This window comes from Mytilus californianus, unplaced genomic scaffold, assembly GCF_021869535.1.
Source record: "Mytilus californianus isolate M0D057914Y unplaced genomic scaffold, xbMytCali1.0.p SCAF_9, whole genome shotgun sequence".
NCBI lineage: Eukaryota > Metazoa > Mollusca > Bivalvia > Mytilida > Mytilidae > Mytilus > Mytilus californianus.
Genome location: NW_026262745.1, coordinates 6,166,647 through 6,184,907, shown reverse-complemented (window position 1 = coordinate 6,184,907; position 18,261 = coordinate 6,166,647).

Below are 18,261 nucleotides of genomic sequence, written 5' to 3'. Positions count from 1 at the left end.
TTTCATGACGTTTAAAATATCCTGAAATATTGCTCTAATCGGTGACAGGTTTGATAAAAGTTTTTTCCTTAGAATCATGCCTTCCAAATAAAACACAAGGAGCACAATATAGAGAATCTTCAGATACCGAATATCTCAGCCATTGGTGTTCCTTGAACCATACATTCTGTACCTTCCTCTTCACTCCGTTTTTCATAACTCTACAAAATTTACGAGATTTGAAAATCTAAAGTAACATTTGTGGGCCCAAATATTCGTTTGTTTAAAAAAAAAACACAAGAAAAAGTAAAGTTATTCAGATACTTTTATACTAGGGATATGATAAACGACCGTGTATGCAAATACAGGCATTGACATTACACGGTCGGCTCGCGGGGGTTTCGTGTTGGGGGAAGCCCGTGGTAATTGTATTTCGGTACTTAAACGAAAGTGTATTCTAATGTTTCATTAACAATTTGGATTTGGAAATTCAGAACTTTTTGGCTAACTATCCAGCTGATACTCCAAGTCAGTATTGGAAGCGAGCCTTGTTTTTCTCCTTTCTTGACTATTTCATTGAAGAACTCACAGGCCTAGGACGTTTACTGGACAACTCTGACCGTTTTCAAGGCCAGAATCTTATACCTGCACGTTTGGAATCTTTGACAGCAGAGTGTATAGACAAACTATACGAAACATTTAGACACGACTTGACGGACAATCAAGGAACCTTCAATTCTGAGGTAAAGAGATGGCAGAGACGCTGATCGGGTCCAGAAGTTATAGAGAAGCCCAAATCTCTGATGTAGCAGTGACAAATAAGGAACTATATCCTTCAATATTTGCAATCTCGTCAATCCAAGTTACAATGCCAGTAACTACATCAATTACTGAACGGTCATTTAGTGCATTACGACGACTGAAAACTTATGACTGAAAACTTATCTCCGTTCAGCCATGGTACAGGACTGGCTATCTTCGTTGGCGCTCATACATGTTCACAGAAAAATGGATATCGACACCGAGAGAGTTTTGCGATCATTTGCCTTGGCAAAAAATAGATATATGGACTTTGGATATTAACTATACTTTAAGCCTTACATGCAGTATTAATATTTGATAATACAGGCTCAATACTGTTGTCATAGAAATCTCTCCTTTGATTCGAAAATGACCTTAGTGAGAAACGCTACGGTCGGGTGTCTTGCAAGAAGCAGGACCTGCTTACCCTTCTGGAGCACTGGAGGTCGCCATATTTTTTTTTTCAGAGTTCGTGTTTTTTATCTGTATTTAGTTTTCAATATTGAATGTTTTTGTTTGTTCTTTTGTGTCTTATCTGTTCCCGGGTTGGTCATGTGTCCATTGATTGCCTTTCTATTGATAAACGCTTCGGTTGACTTGTCGACTGATCTTCTCGTTTTATAAAATTTATTTTATATTTGAAAATAAACATGTTAATAAGGAGTAATATGAATTTCATAAGCATGACATACCTGAAAAATGACCGAAAAATGATCATTTTCTGCATAAAAGGTCCAAATATTTTTTCGCATCGCTTCGTTCGGCGGTACAAGACTTATGCTTGCACTTTATTTTAGGCAAGCTACCATTGGTCATCATACTAATTTTATGTAACCTTTTGGCACACGTGGCCGACGTATTTACACCAAAAATTGTATTCCCAGTCCACCACGGAAAGTCTGTAAGGTACGACAGAATCTCTCGAGCAGGAACACTATATCTATAATTAAATTGTAAATATGTACAAACTGTGTATCATCGCCACCGGAAATTGGGTACCACCGAAGCGGAAAGAAAGTGACAAAAAAACACGGTAAGAATTTCTTTTATCTTCAACCATTTCTATCGTTTCGATGAGGTTAACTCTTATGAAATGTCTTTCTTATATTACAATGCTTTTAATTTCTTATGCCAAAAAGTACCAAAATAAAGAAAAGATTGTGTGTTATGCTTTACAATTATGCACTTGGTACCTGAAATTTCGAAGTCGATCGTATTTTGTCGCCCTGCTGACCAGATGTTCAACTTTGAAGATAATGACATGTGACTTCATATTCCCGGAAATCTTCTACCAGGAAGATGTTTTCTTAAGAATATGGATACAACATTTTTGTGTTTAGTACGGCGAATTGCAGGGCGGTGTACGGCGTATTGCAGAATATTGTTTTCTGCGGCTTTAATTATACTGCAATGTAACGAGGAGATTAATCATCATTACAAGAGGCAATATAGTGTGAATATTACTGATAGATTTATATCTGAAGCAATGTCATTTTTTTAGAAGTCTTCGAAATGTTAGTTTTACAAATACATATATGACAGTAATGGTTTGCAGTTTTATCTTTGTAGACCTGTTAATTGGAGATATTAACCATTAATAAGCAAGTACCGTTCACATGCACATAACTTGAACATTGAAACTGGAAGGTTTTTAAATATAAACACAAACGCTAGAATATGTAATATGTGCAACTGTAATTCTGTTGAGGATAAATATAATTTTATTTTGGAATGTATTGAAAATAAAGATATTCGTATGAAGTATATCAAACCTTATTATTGGAGAAATCCATCAGTATTTAAACTTATACAATTTTTATCTGTTGGCAGTTCGTAATATAAAAGAACTTACTAATTTTGGGAAGTATTTATGTATTGCCAAAATAATCCATAGTCGTTGAATGTGTATATCATACTTCAAGATAAATTAATATGTTAATTGATATAATGCTCCTAGATTTGTTTATTATATTGTATGAATTGAATTACTATATATTGTACTATGTGATGCTTACTACATTTAATGTAATATTAATTGTACTTGATACCTATAAGCTGTATTGCTTTTGGAATAAAGAATATATTACAATGATATTGACTATTGCGACAATAATACAATACAAGATACAAGTAAAACGTGCACTTGCTTTAACGTTATAACAGCACTTAAATCAATATTTAGCCGGCCGTCGAAAATATGAAAATGATAGCTAGATTCTTTACCGATATGCTAAATCATTTATTTTTGTTTTCATACGTTATCAGGACAAATCTGCAACCAAATCACACCAAAATGTACAAGGTGAAGCCGACTTACTCTTTCCGAATAATAATTTACATTTATTAGTATTTTAGAAGATTATTAAACTATTTCCGAGGGAGGACTTCAGCGTGTTTATAAAATCAATCTACTGTGTATGCTAGCTCTGTGCATTTGAGTTGATTTGAAAAATAAATATTTGATTTATAATATTCCTTGTAGTTATGAAATAATTGTACATCGCGCATTCCCGTACCTTTGTCCTAATTTGTTTATAAATGTAAAATGAATTTGCAGTTCTGCCAATACCACTAGGGTATATGTGATATCCATAACTGCAGTTACGTATATCCAATGATGGCGGACAATGTTTCTGATCAATATTTCTTTTGTTTATTTTATAATAAATGTGTATTATTTTTCGGTATTTTGTGTCTTTTTGAACGTAATACTAAATTTGAAACTGAAATGCTAAGTGTTTTTTCATAGTTCCACCGCTGAATGGAGAAAAAAACCGTCGAAAATATCGCGATGATATGGGTAACTGAAGTAAATAAATTTTCGATCATATACGTAACTGGAAATAATGAAATCCGTAACTGATTTTATTTCTTAACAATTGTCATTCATGTTTGAAATGAAATAAACGTCTCCAGTTATCGAAATTGTTCTTGGAAGTCTTTACAAATATTATGTGAAAATATATTGACCAGACTATCAATTCTGTATTATTATATAGTCAGCAGCATGCATAGTGAGCTAGAGGAAGGAACTTAGTTAGCTTATTTCAGATGAAATATGAGTGGCAATCAAGACATACATATCGCTCCTATAACGAAAAAAAAGAAGAAAATAACAAAAATACCGAGTAAAATTGAAAACGGACAGTCCTTTAGCAAATGGCAAAATCTAAATCTCAAACACATCAAACGAATTGATAAGAACTGTCATATTCTTGACTTGGTACAAGCATTTCCTTATGTAGAAAATGGTTGATTAAACATGGTTTTATAGCTAGAAAATTAAAGGAAAGAGTACAAATTGACCATAGCACGATAACACAATGGCGGTATGTATAAATACGTAGCCACGCCAAAAGTATATAACTAAAAAATAATTAACTAATAACATTGAGTAAAGGTTAACAATATACAAAGACAATTAAAAATAGCACTATAACACGTAATTAAGATGATAAACAATGTCAGTACCTAGAATCTAAATTTCAAGACCCCCAAGGGTGACTGGGGAATAGAAATTTGGTCTCCATTGGTCTTCCTCCACTAAAACCCTAGGCAAAGTGGGGCGTCCATTGGGCCGTGCGGGATTTATCAAGTACGCATCCATTTCCGGTCAGAATGGGGACGTTAAGAACCCTTGCAACAACCCTTTGTTCAATAGGTGGCCTGTGACAAGGCTAAATTTCAATCTCTATCCAATTTATCATCAATTTCCCGTGGCAGTCCAAATTTCCCCGACCTTCATCCCGGACGGCCTCTATTGTAAGACCTACCTATTGTATCTATCTTTAACTTGTTCTCGTCCTTAACATATATAAAAAAGATTATGTGGTATGAGACAACACTCCACAAGAGACCAAAGGACCCAGAAATTAACAATTATAGGTCACTGTATAGCCTTCAACAGTGAGCAAAGCCCATACCGCAAAGTTAGCTATAAAAGGTCCCGAAATGACAAATGTTACACAATTCAATATTAAATATACATTTTATGTCTGTTAATATGGACAAAGAGGTCTGTACTTTAAAAGATCCCGTCATTATGTTATTGTTCTATTATATGTCATTATGTAATTGTTCTATTATAAATTTGAAAATACTTTGAACGACAAACGACAAATTTATTTTACTCGCGTAGTGGTATTAACCATATGTGGATTCTTAAAAATTCTAAAGAACTTCTGGACAATTTAAAATCTTGGTCTATTTCTGAAATTAATTCTAACATAACTTTTGATTTTTTAACCCTGTATACCAACATTCCCCATGTGAAATTATAAAATTGTTTTGAATAAACATTGAACGACAAAATTTCTTCTTATGTGACGTTTACATTTCTGACGTCAGACACGCGAAGCAATGAATGTGGTTTTTAATTTGATAGATGCGTTTGTGCTTTTTTGTAAATGATTGTTTGTTTTGATATTGTAACACAGTGATGACTGCTGTACCCATATTTTGACTATTTTATTTATTATGTCTGTTTTGTTCACGCATCGTTGTAAATATAACGGAATTTGATGAGACTGTCGTACAAGTGAGAGGTTTAGCGCTATAAAACTAGATTCAATCCACCATTTTCTACATTTGAAAATGCCTGTACCAAGTCAGGAATATGACAGTTGTTGTCCATTCGTTTGATGTGTTTTGTCATTTGATTTTGCCATGTTATTAGGGACTTTCCGATTGAATTTTCCTCGGAGTTCAGTATTTTTGTGATTTTAATTTTTTTTTGATAATTGTTTTTTCTGTAATATAAATGTATGCATACATTTTTTGTTTTGATTACAAACTTCTTTATAACTATTTCTTCACTAACGTTTACATCTTCTATTCACTGTCATTCATTGGTGAACAGCAAAATATATGCAGAAAGGTAAAACTAGGAAGATAGTTATACAATTCGTAAATATCTATATAATACGTAAATCGTTATTACAAAGTTCAAAGCAATTAGGTTTGGAAAATGGTAATAATATTATTGTTTCCATAATGTAAAGACACATTATCAGAATTTATTTTTTGATTTGCTAAACATTTTTTCTTCAATTTGTAGGAAAGAACTATACATTTTATGTTAACATTTATAACCTTGGAGAAAACGGGACTTGTAATGATTTTATCCTTACTGATATGTTTGGCAATGCATTGTTTAATGTTCATACTATTCAGACAACATACTTTATGACAGTAAGATGTGCCGCCATATTCACTACTCCAAACCAGTTATAAACAAATAAATAGATAGTTGTAATTTTGTAATGAACTGATCTTAAAATGGTTGAAAAATGATTTAATTTAGTCATGTGTAGATTTCAATAAACGTTCAAAGTTGGTTCCTATCTGCCATATTTGTTTTTCGTTTATTGTTTTCTTGTAAATCAGGCCGTTAGTTTTTTGGTTTGAATGGTTTCGAATTTTGTTATCTGGGGCGCCTTTTATAGCCGATTGAACAGCAGGGTTTTGTTCATTGTACGACTTTTTGATGCTTAAATCCATGCATTTAGACACTGGTGGATAGTTGTCTCTTGACAATCATACATATCTACTGATTTATACATTTATACAAGCAGTATCGATCACACACTTGCAGTAAGCATGAACAGTTCACGCTATATGTACAGGGTTACGTGAATGTTTTTTACCGCTGATATGCAATGAACATTCCTTACGAAGTGAATTAAAAGATTGCATTTTTTTTTCAATATAGAATTTAAAAATATGAATGTATCAGACAAAAACTTAAAGCAAATCTACTGATGGATGCAGTAAAGAACTATGGCAGTAAATGGGTAAAGCGAGAGCCAGATGAACACTTTATCTGAATTGATTAAAGCTGTTTGGTCATGCATTCAGATTCGCATTCAAAGTCTACGATGTGAAATGATTGATTTGATTGATCTTAGGTGTTTGACGCCACTTTCAGCGCTATTGACTTCTATCAAAATCGAAATATTTCTGCCAAGTCATGTGCTATGCTCATTTTGACATGAAAAGGCATAACATTTGGAAACAGGCAATAAGTTACTGGCGCTCGGTGTAAAGATATTTCATAGAGTATGACATGAGAAAATCATCTTTTAAATGAAAATCGATCTTTGCATGTATCGACAGACACAATCAAATCTTATGTTTATTTCACCGGAAAACATGTCAATTGTAGCATATTGCTACAATTTTAGACTGTTATGACACACATCATTTTCCCCTTTTGTGAAGCTTATTTCATATTCACATGGGCATTCAGTAAATGCGTGTGTTAGTATTTAGTTTTCGTTTTAGTTTTTCCAGTTAAAGCTAAACGGGACAGATAACAATGGATTGATCTTTACCAGAAAAAATTCCGTAGTATTTAAACCAACCAACGTCAAGTTTAGAATAGTTTCTCTTGAAAGTGAGTAATACGATCTTTTTATTTTTATAGAAATATAGAAATGATTTTAAAAGCAAAACGGACAAACGATGTAAACTGGCAAAGTCTGTATGCTTTAATATGTTTACAAACTAGTGTATATTATATTAGCGTCCTAGCAACTACACCTTTCAGAATTAGTTTTATTTAGTATGATTCTTCTTAGATTGATCATATAGTTTTTGTTCCATACAATTTAGAAGGAACTCACGTACATGAACGTGTAAAAGATTTATCAGTCTTGATCATTTGCTTGGATATGATTATTTTTCTAATCAGTTCAACGTTGCTTAAAATCCCTAAAGCTCATCTTCTCCAGTGAACAAGTCGTGAAGTAAGCTAAATACAAAAAGCCACCGAGATGCGAAAAGAGAATCTATTCAAAAGAGAAAACCAAAGACGTAATCTGTTTTGAATTAGTTGTGGATTTTCAAATTTGTTTACTTCGAACATCACTAAAGAGACATTTATTGTCGAAATGCGCCTAAAGTGTAGTAAAATTAGTATCGTTAATATTATTACGTCTACTGTGACAATATTTCTGCTGGTTGATTGTAAGTTCCCATAAGTGTCACCATCCCAGTAGTCAGGACTTCGATACTGGCATGCAAATAGGATATTGTGTTATTGAACTTTGCTGTTACAACATTTTGGGAATTATTCTAAATTAAGGAATATACCTCCCTCGTAGAAGCTCTGAATTCTTGTCCGGCTTTGGCTACTCGTTTTGTCATTTTTGATTTTATCAGCTCTTCATTTCTGAATTTCCAAATAGTTTGACCTCGATCATCACTGAAGTTACATTTATTGTCGAAACGCGCATCTGATGCAGATAGATTGATACAAAACGAAAGTTATTATGCCAACACAAAACACGAAATAATTATGAAAGACAGCAACTAATGAAAACCACTGGATTACAGACTCCTGGCTTGGTAATATTTGTACTAACATGGCAACACGACGGGTGCCATATGTGGAACAGGATCTGCTTACCCTTCCGGAGCACCTGAGACCCCTCACCGGTTTTCTGGTTGGGTTCGTGTTGCTCAATCTATAGTTTTCTATATTGTAATTTGTGTACTGTTTGTCTTTTGATTTTTTTTTGCCATGGCGTTGTCAGTTTATTTTCGACTTATGAATTTGAATGTCCCTTTGGTATCGTTCGCCTCTCTTTCATGATCACGTTTCTTATCATTTATCTTAAAGCCGCAGTTGATTATCATCATGACCATTTAGGAGGTTCTCGAAAAACATATGATATCATTTTAGTGCGCACAATTTATGATTCCGAGTAATATTTAATTATTAGTCAAAGAAATTAGAGACGGCATGAAACCAAATAGAAATTTGACAAACACGCAAAAAGAAATTCCGCAAAACATTACATAAAAAATCAAACAAACGTGGGTGAACTCAGGTGTTCCGGAAAGGTAACCAAATATGTTGTTATGCATATGACATTCATTGAAGAACTCGTGATTAGTCTTCAGCTTCGAAAAAGGGCAAAATTAATATACATTGTATTTTGAAGAATCGGCGAGGAAGTTATTTTGTTCAATTCAGTCGAGTTATTACGGTATCTGCTGAACGTTTGGGAATGGTGACATTAATTTTACCAGAAATCTTCAATCAATCAAACATTGTAATATGTAAAAGTTATATACCCCATCGAAGATGCAGGTTGAGTTTTTTTTACATCAATATTGAAGGTTAAAATATTTTTTTGTCTTAAATTTTGTTTTACACTGTAGATTTTTACTAAAAGGCAAGGTATGACACAGACATAGACGTATTTGTGAAACCCTTGATTCCAAGTTCAATGGATAGTTTCGATAAAAAGTTACAAAAATTTGATTTATCAGTATAAAACATCATTCCCTTTCCTATATATACGTATTGCAGTAGTTTCTCGATAAGAATGAACAGATTGAAACGCTGTTACTTTTTTAAACGTTCTTATCTAGTGCATTTGTTTTAACGCAATTATCTATACCTAAAACTAAATAATTGAATGTCTGTAAGATGAAAGACAGTTTTCATTTCCTACTTATTTGATATATCCTTATTTTGTTTAAATGTGTTGCATAGTATCATGTCGATTGAAATATATAATGTATATTGTAAAGGAGCTTGTGTGTTTGTATGCATTATTGGTAATATCAGAGATTGTATTGACTTAGCGTTACGTAAATATAACCTTTAATCATGATGTATAGATGCCATTGTGGACATCAACCAATCACAGTAACATGCATACCATGTCATCGGATTTAATTTTACATTATCTTACTATAGTAATGTTTAGAAACATTCACATTACATTATCTAATTCATATATCAAAATAGGTGCAGTTATAGGAAAAGAAATGTTAGTATATTATGAAGTGGAAAATACAGGAACAATTAATGAAACATATGAAGTAGCGATTACAGACGACTCTACTGCTACAGTATTACCAATAAGGAGACAGCATACAGTTGTCGCGGGTGATATAAGTAATGGATCGTTTACCTTGAAGCCTACCTCATCATCTGTTATCTTGTATGTTTACTCCTGTTTTATATACAATTTTTTACATTGGTTTATTAAGAGTTATTGTCTCATTATTAGCCTTTAATGAATATTATGATAAAACCAATACAGGTACAACAATAGGAAAAATACTTCATAGAAATTCAATTGAAAAGCTTCTTTCACGCAAAGGTTGAGACCAAATGTTATCTTTGCAGTTGATTGATTGATTGTTGGTTGCTTAACGTCCAGTGGCAAATATTTCATGCATATTCAGGACGAGAACAAATTAACAATAAATACAATAGGTAGGTTCTGTAATAGGGGCGTCCGGGTTTAAGGTTGGCGAAATTTAGACTGTCACGGGAAATGAGGGAATATTGGATAGGGACAGAAATTTAGCCTTGCAACAGGTCACCTACGGACCCCTCAAAGAGTTGTTGCAAGGGTTCTTAACGTGCAAAGAGCGTGGCACACTCTTTACACGAGGCATCGGATTTAACGTCCCCATTCTGACCGGACGTGGCTGCAAATTTGTACATCCCGCACAGCCAAACGGACGCCCCACTTCAGCAAGGGTTTTACTGCCGGTCGGAGGAAGACCAATGGTGACCATACTTCTATTCCCCAGTCACCCTTGGGGGCTCTTTGTAGTTGAAAAATGTATTTAGGTGCATGTGGTAAGTTCTAAACTGTTTTAGTGTGTATGTGTTTTTGTGTAGAAAAGTATAGAATATTATTCAAATTTTATATGGTGAGTGGAATACTCCTTGTGATTAATAGTGCTGAAAGTGGCGTAAAACACCAATCAAGCAATCAATCAATCATTTAGGTAAACATCTTGGAATAACTGCGCATTAAACCTAAGAGGAAAGAAATGAAAAAAGAACTACCTAGACTAGACAGGAACTGTTCAATATTAATCAGACTGAAGGGTAGTGCAGTTTTAATTCCACATTTCTACTTAACAGTATGCATATTGAAAGCAATAAGATTTTTTGAATGATGACCAAAAAAAAAGACGTTTATCTGTATTTCAATAGTTTTTGCTAAATTTGTATTGTATTGCCCCGCCACCCCTTCTATTTCCTACAATTTCAAACTAGAAATCTTGCATCTTGCAAAACATAAACACGTGAACATCTTGCCGAAAGTTTGATTTCAATGAGTTTTGTTTTAATATAAAATGTGAGGTAGGTCACTGAAAACAACACTTTATAAATTTCGTTCGCCCGAACAGCTTTTCTGGATGTTCCTTCATCAGGATCTCAGACCAAAACATTTGAACGCTACGGATTATAAATAGGTAATTTGTTTAGGAGCTATTTGACGGGAATAAATACAATAACCAAATTTATCTAAGGTCATCTTTGCCTGAAGGAGTTTTAACCTTCGCTTCTTAATAATTTCTGTATTTATCAACGGACAAGTTCATTTTGCAATATTGTTAATAATGTTTGGCTAAACACCCTATACGTGGTACATGCCTTACTAACTCCCTCTTACAATTTCAAGATGAATTTGTTTTGGATAAACAACAAAAAACTGTTCCTTCCTTTAGATGAAAAAAAAAACTTTCCCATAGCTTCAGTCAGGGAGTAGATTTGTTTCGAATTTGAATTTGAACTGGGCATTTATACTTTTGATATTAAGTTTGACAATCAAAGAATTTAGAAGAAACTATATTTAAACCTTAATTTTTATTTCAGATAAAATGTGAATACCTATACCCCACGAACCTTTCCCCCTCCTTTTACACATGTATTCATGAATATCAATAAAAACGTTAAATAAGATACTGATTAAGATTTTAAAATTCCATTGAACAAATAAGCATAATATAAAGAGGGATAACAATAATAATATAATTTATAACAAATATAAAAATAAGGAGATGTGGTATTATTTCCAACGAGAAATATGTAAAACCTCATCAAAGATATCAGTCTTATAAATTTGTACGCCAGACGCCCGTTTTGTCCTCATTTAACTTATCAGTGGCGCTCGAATCACAGAATGACTGAAATCGACATTTCATATGTTTTTCGGTCCCCATCACGAATTGTTTGATCGATACGATATGTCGGTGTCCCAATTCACTAGCGACATGTTTTCGCGGTCTTAGAACTTTAGATAACAGTAAAGTTATCTGATCTGTAATTTTACCGAATGTGTCCTGTTTCTGATGATGGCTAATTGTCGATTCGTATGGCGGTGATGCATTCATAGCAGTAGACGCTGAACCTGTCGACGCTACCGGGCAACCCTTTGTTAAAGTTTACAAAATTTTCTTATTTTTTGGTTGTTACCTTTATTTGTCATTTCATAATTGATTTATGAAGTTTGAGCAGCGATAAACTACTTTCACCTACATTTACCAAAATTTTTCGGATTGCATTTGACTTCAACTTGTTTTTAATCTAGAGCCACTAATGAGTCTTATGCAGGCGAAACCTACGTTTGGCAAAAAAAATTATAATCATGAATCTTTCAGTATTTAATTCCCCATTTTAATATTTTAAAAACATTCTTGAACCATAAAAGTCATATTTAATGTGATTCACTAGTAAGGTGTGAATGGAGGAAATACAATATGGTCAAATCCGGCTCACTTCTTCAAAGATAAACATTAATGAAATCAACCGACAAAGGTATCATTGATGAATGAAATGAAATTCAGTGTTAATTAAATACATTTGCTACAATGTATCTTTCTATTACAATACTTATGCGTTTATTAGGAAGATATAATCAACAAAGATATTTATGGATGAATGAAATACATATATATTATATAAATAAAGGAATTACTAATTAATTTATCAATAATTGTAGGAAATTAAGCATTACAGTGTACCTGTGTAAGACATCAGAAATAACTCGAAGCATTTCGAAAACTGTTCTCGTAAGTATAAAAAACGCAGTGTATGAGGTTTAAGCATACTTTCCTGAAATTCGCCGTTGACAAATTTCACTGAGGAGTCTTTTGTAGACGAAATGCTCGTCTGGCGTACTAAATTATAATCCTGTTGATGAGTTTATTTACAACCATTAGATCCTGTCCCACTGCTGGGGAGGTAGATCTCATCTCAAAAGACCTCATATAAATAATATATATGGTTAAAAGTATCCAACACAACAGCTTATCTTGAATATTTAAGGGGTGAAAAGTACCATACAAAGTCACGAGAACACTTCGACCCAATTTGGAGTAGCGTCATGTCGCAACTTACAGTTTTGCGAAAAACATTTGTAGATAATTTTTACTGTTTATAAGGAGTTGCGAAAAACAAACAAAATTCAAAATTTAAAAGATGACCTTGATATTTGAACTTGACATAAATTTCCTGCTTTTTGAACAAGGACCTCATATCAAAAGCCTCTAGGTTTATGTGCTACACGAAATACCACTCATGACAAACACGAAAAAGGGAAATAACACTTATTAGATCTAACCGGTCCACTTCTGTTCAAATGTAACAGATCATCCCAAGAAAAGGGACGAACATTTTGCAGATAAATTCAAACGATAACTTTCACGCTTTCTGAGAAGCTATATAAAAACAGTTTACGTGAAGATAACTCCAATATGGAATTTTTTTTCGTTAAAAAGGGTGAGTTCCGAAACGCAAAAACTGTTTGATATCATACACGAAATATCTTACCAACATGTTGCGAAACAAAAGCGACATTTCAAAAACAAAAGTGTCGGAAAAAATATCATAAACTCAGAAGGTCTTTCCACGGAAAAGTGGAAAGACCTTATTATTATACACTTTCTCCTGTATAGTACGTGTATACGTACCATAAGTCGTATTATATTTTTTTAATCATGTATTCCGATTTCGCAGTTAGAATGGGGACAAACAATTAACTGAAATCTAAGCATGCTTTGACGAGATAACTTTATTTTACGCATATGTGTAAATTTATCTTTGAAAATGACTGACATTGAAAGACCAGTGTGTACAATTGTATCATTGAATGGAACTTGTAATCGTTCTTCGTTGAATACAGCACAATGCCATAAATATGACTGGTTCGTAGATGCCGATATTACATTCAAAGGAACTGAGTTAGAAAATGTTACTTCATCTGTTGGATCAGCAACCGAATTGTTATTTGATGATATTTCTTGTCTGAGGCATGGTCCTGTGAATATTAGTATCAGGTATGTTTTGTTTAACTTAGACCAAGACTCACACAGCGTCACATAATATATACATTAAATATCTAAGCAGAGAATGCCTTAAGTGTTTGATTTATTGTTTAAAACATTAAAAAAACAGTAAACTAAATAAAACGTTTGGGTTAGTTGTTAGCGTTAGATATTATGTTTATTTGTGTGGAAGAAAATTATATTGGTATAATGCATAATTAAGTCCAAAATTGTATTGATTTTAGTCTCTTATATAGAGGAGAAGTACGACAGGCGTTATTATAATTGATAACATTGTACTATATTTTACAAATTCTGAGATGAATTTGCTCTTAGTTGTTTTCCATTCGTTTGATGTGTTACAGTTTTTGAATTTGCCATTAGTTAAGGGACTTTGCGTTTTGAATTTCTCTTGGAGTTCGGTACTTTTGTTATTTTACTATTTGCACACCATAACAAATAAATAAATATACATTTAACTATAAGATAAAGTATTGCAAACCGCAAGAGAGTCACAAATGAAAGTGCATAAGATTAATCAATAATCGCCGAATTGTTACAATAAATTTAAATGAAATTCAATTTACAGATAACAATGAAGTAGATATACATGAATAGGGAGCATTATAGAAAATAAAACCTCTAATCGTATTTAAACATTAGAATGTAAGATCCAATTCAAGAAACCAAATTGTCGACGTTAGCAATGATTGGTAGCTATTGTGTGTCATATTGATTAAACATATTTCTTCATTTTAATACAGAGGAAATTGCTGTACACCCTCAGTCATTCTTGCTGCTGTTGACACTGATGGCTACATAGCATTGTGTAAAATAGAATTATCAGGTGGAGAAATTGTCACACCAATGGAATCTTATGACACTGATGTTTCCATAAAGGACAAAGACAAAACGGTAAAATAATGATTTGAATTTCTAGAAAATAGTATGATCTTGTTCTTTTCAACCTAAAATATGATAGAAGATGACCAAAAATATCGAAAACTACAGTAACCATATTTACAAAAGGTAGGTTTTGTTTGAACCTTGAATTCAAAGGGAGTGAATAAAATTATTCTATTATCCATAGTTCTACGGATGAAAGGGACAATAGAAATTAGAAGAACAAAAAGGAAAGACAAAAAGTTTTAAGACGAAATTGTCTACAAACATTACGCATTGATACAGATTTTTACATTGTTGAAAGACGATGATTTGTCAGAAAATGTGAAAAGGTAAACCATTATAAATGTTTTAATGTCTTACCTTAAGTTTTTATTGATTCAAAAATTATCACACAAACAAACTTGTAAAAATGGGAATGTCCTGAACGCATCACAACATTCATACTGGTCGAGAAAAAATGTACACAAACGCCCAGTGCAAAAAATCATACTTATTTGTGTTGTTGTATGTTTGACTTTTAGAGCATCATCACTGTTCTAAATTTATATCCACCAATAACTAATGTTATAAATCTTACGGCATTTAGAACTTTTAACATTTAAAAAAAACAGTGGCAGTCTAACTTGATCGAAATGGTCAACATTTGAGGCTTTTGTATTAAAAACTATGCAATTGTGTTTTATATATAATTCACTTTTCTGCTGCTATTTTAACAAAACATTCATGAATATCAGGGCTGTATATGTAAACGTTTTGCGAAGCTTTACATTGCCCTTAGTGTCTCCAACATATAGTAAATTATATTGCAACACCTTTTACATAACCTAAGTTAATTTGTAGCATTTAAATTTACTTTTTTTTGTATTTTCAAATATGCACACTTGTTTGTAGGATGTTAGTTATACAAGAATCGTCAAAGCGGTAGTAGTTAGTGCAATCATTGTTGTTGTTGTGGTGTCGATTCTGGGATTCATTTATTACAGAAAATTCAAACAGTCTTCACGTGGTAATATAAATTATAATGTAAGCCAAAACACAACAGGTAAAATAATCAGAAATCAACCAACGAGTAATGTAGAATACCATTCAGTCAAATCAGTCGAGATCAGTGACGAGAAAAACAACCTGTGAAATAAATTGGAAACCTATTCAATATCTTAAGTTGGTTTTTTTTCCACCTGAAAAGTTGCTTAACATTTATATTTAATATTCAGCAATTACTTTGTCGTCTTTTTATTGCAACACTTTTTTATTTTTATTTTGATTTGTTTTATATGTACATGGGCACTCCACGGACTGTTCACATATTCATTTTATGATCACATTTGTATTTTGTCCGAATAAATTGTATTTAATTTTTGAAATACAACTGAAAACGTTTTCAAGTGCGTAATTTCCTGTGTGTCTGTAACGATGTACGGTCTTTGGATTGTCAAGTGGCCAATGTTATACAAAACTGATTTAATAAACAAAACTAAAGTAAAGTAAATCAACATAAATGAAGCAATGAAATGAATAAACACAAATGTAACAAAATACAAAACACACGAAACAGAACTAAATATAATGTTATGAAATAAACAAAATGAAATTAAACGATTTCAGTCTGCACACCTCCGTCAACTCTGCACACTTCCCAGTAATGTTGAACGTTGCACGTACTGTAGTATAATTTTGGGTTGTTCCCCTTGGATTTCTTTTAATATTAAACGGACAGAAAATAGCTATTTGCACACATTTGTGGTTGATTTTAAATTGATGAAAAGAACACTAGATTATATAATTTTACTGCAATGATAACTTCAATGAGCCATGACGACTTGAAACTGCACAATATTTCCCCGACTGCATGATTCCTTTGACATATATTTTAACGGACTTTTTGTATATTTCTAACGGATATTATTCACCGACTCCAAACATTGTAATTTTTATTAGCAACCATCAAGTTGATACTATATAACCAATGACACCATTTGTATCTCTATCACCATTATCACCGACCAGTCGACGTTATTTCATACGTGCTATACGCACACAAAAACCGGGAGTGTTGTAATAATAAGCCTTAGGATATCCTTGTCCTGAACTGACAATTCTAATACCCAACTGCTATTTTTACCAACTCTTAACTCAGCACAAAAGTGTGCTTTACTCAATAGCCATGTGTCGACCGATTTGAAACTCACCTGTGAAATTTCAATGGGTGCCTAATCACGTGATACACATGAAAGGTCTGCTTGACTATATAGTCCGGTGTTAGCAAAAATAAGCCCTAACTTAAAATATAATCCTATGTGAAATAAATATACATAAATAAATAACTGAAGTTTGTTACAATGTCATTTACATCTATCAATAGAATAGAGGCGAAAAATACAAAAGGGACATTCAAACTGACAACGCCATGGCTAAAAAAGAAAAAGACCAACCGACAAACATCAGTACTCAAAACACAACATAGAAAACTAAAGACTGAGCAACACGAACCCCACCAAAAATCGGGGAGGGGGATCTCAGGTGTTCCGGAAGGGTAAGTAGATCCTACTCCACATGTGGCACCCGTCGTGTTTCTCATGTTAGTACAAACCCGGTAATAAGTCTAGTTCGATATAGTTCTGTTTCTTTAAAACCCTAACATGTGTTAGTGGTAAAGAGTATGAATCAAATGACATCTCCAGGGAGCAATCTAAGACATTAAAATGTTTATGTTGAAATATCAAAAGCCGAACATCAGTTTATGAAGATAATGACTTTTTAAATCTTATAGGCAAATAGAACTTTATTTGTTTGTAAAACCTGGTTACAAGAATGTATCTTAAAAACATTGAAGGGTTTGAACAAATTTCTATTCTTTGTAAAAATAAAAATATTTGTACAAGAAACGAAGATGGTTTAGCTGTATATTGTAAACAGCATTCATGAAAAGGTATAATTGATGACAAAGAACTCAACCATGATATTGTGCTTTTTACATTTGGGCACTTTTTTTAATATTAATTATTAAATATTTAGATAAATTTATTTCATAAACGCCCTTACAATATGGCATAGTCCGTTGTAGTACAAATAATAAATAAAAACATGCATACAATTTACATTTTCAAATAAGTCATGCAGTATAACGGTCAAGATGGTACAGTACTACCTGTGACATTATCTTATTAATGGTGGCCATAAAAAATATGGTCACCATGATGGCCCTAAATGTCCATCATTATACCCCCTGCTGCTTAATTAATACACAAGGTATTAATCAAAAACTAGTCAAGGATAAAGAGAAATCATGACTGCATTGAAGTGTTAAAATTACATAACTTACAGGTAAAGTGTCTCAGGAAAAATATTTCACTTTTTGGTTTGTCAAATTTAATAACTGTGATAATGACAAGAAAATTCTAAAATAATTGAAATAATAAAACTAGTTGAACATATAGCTTCCTAACTTTTTTTTTGTAAAAATTTTCTCATGACTGTTTGCAAATGTTT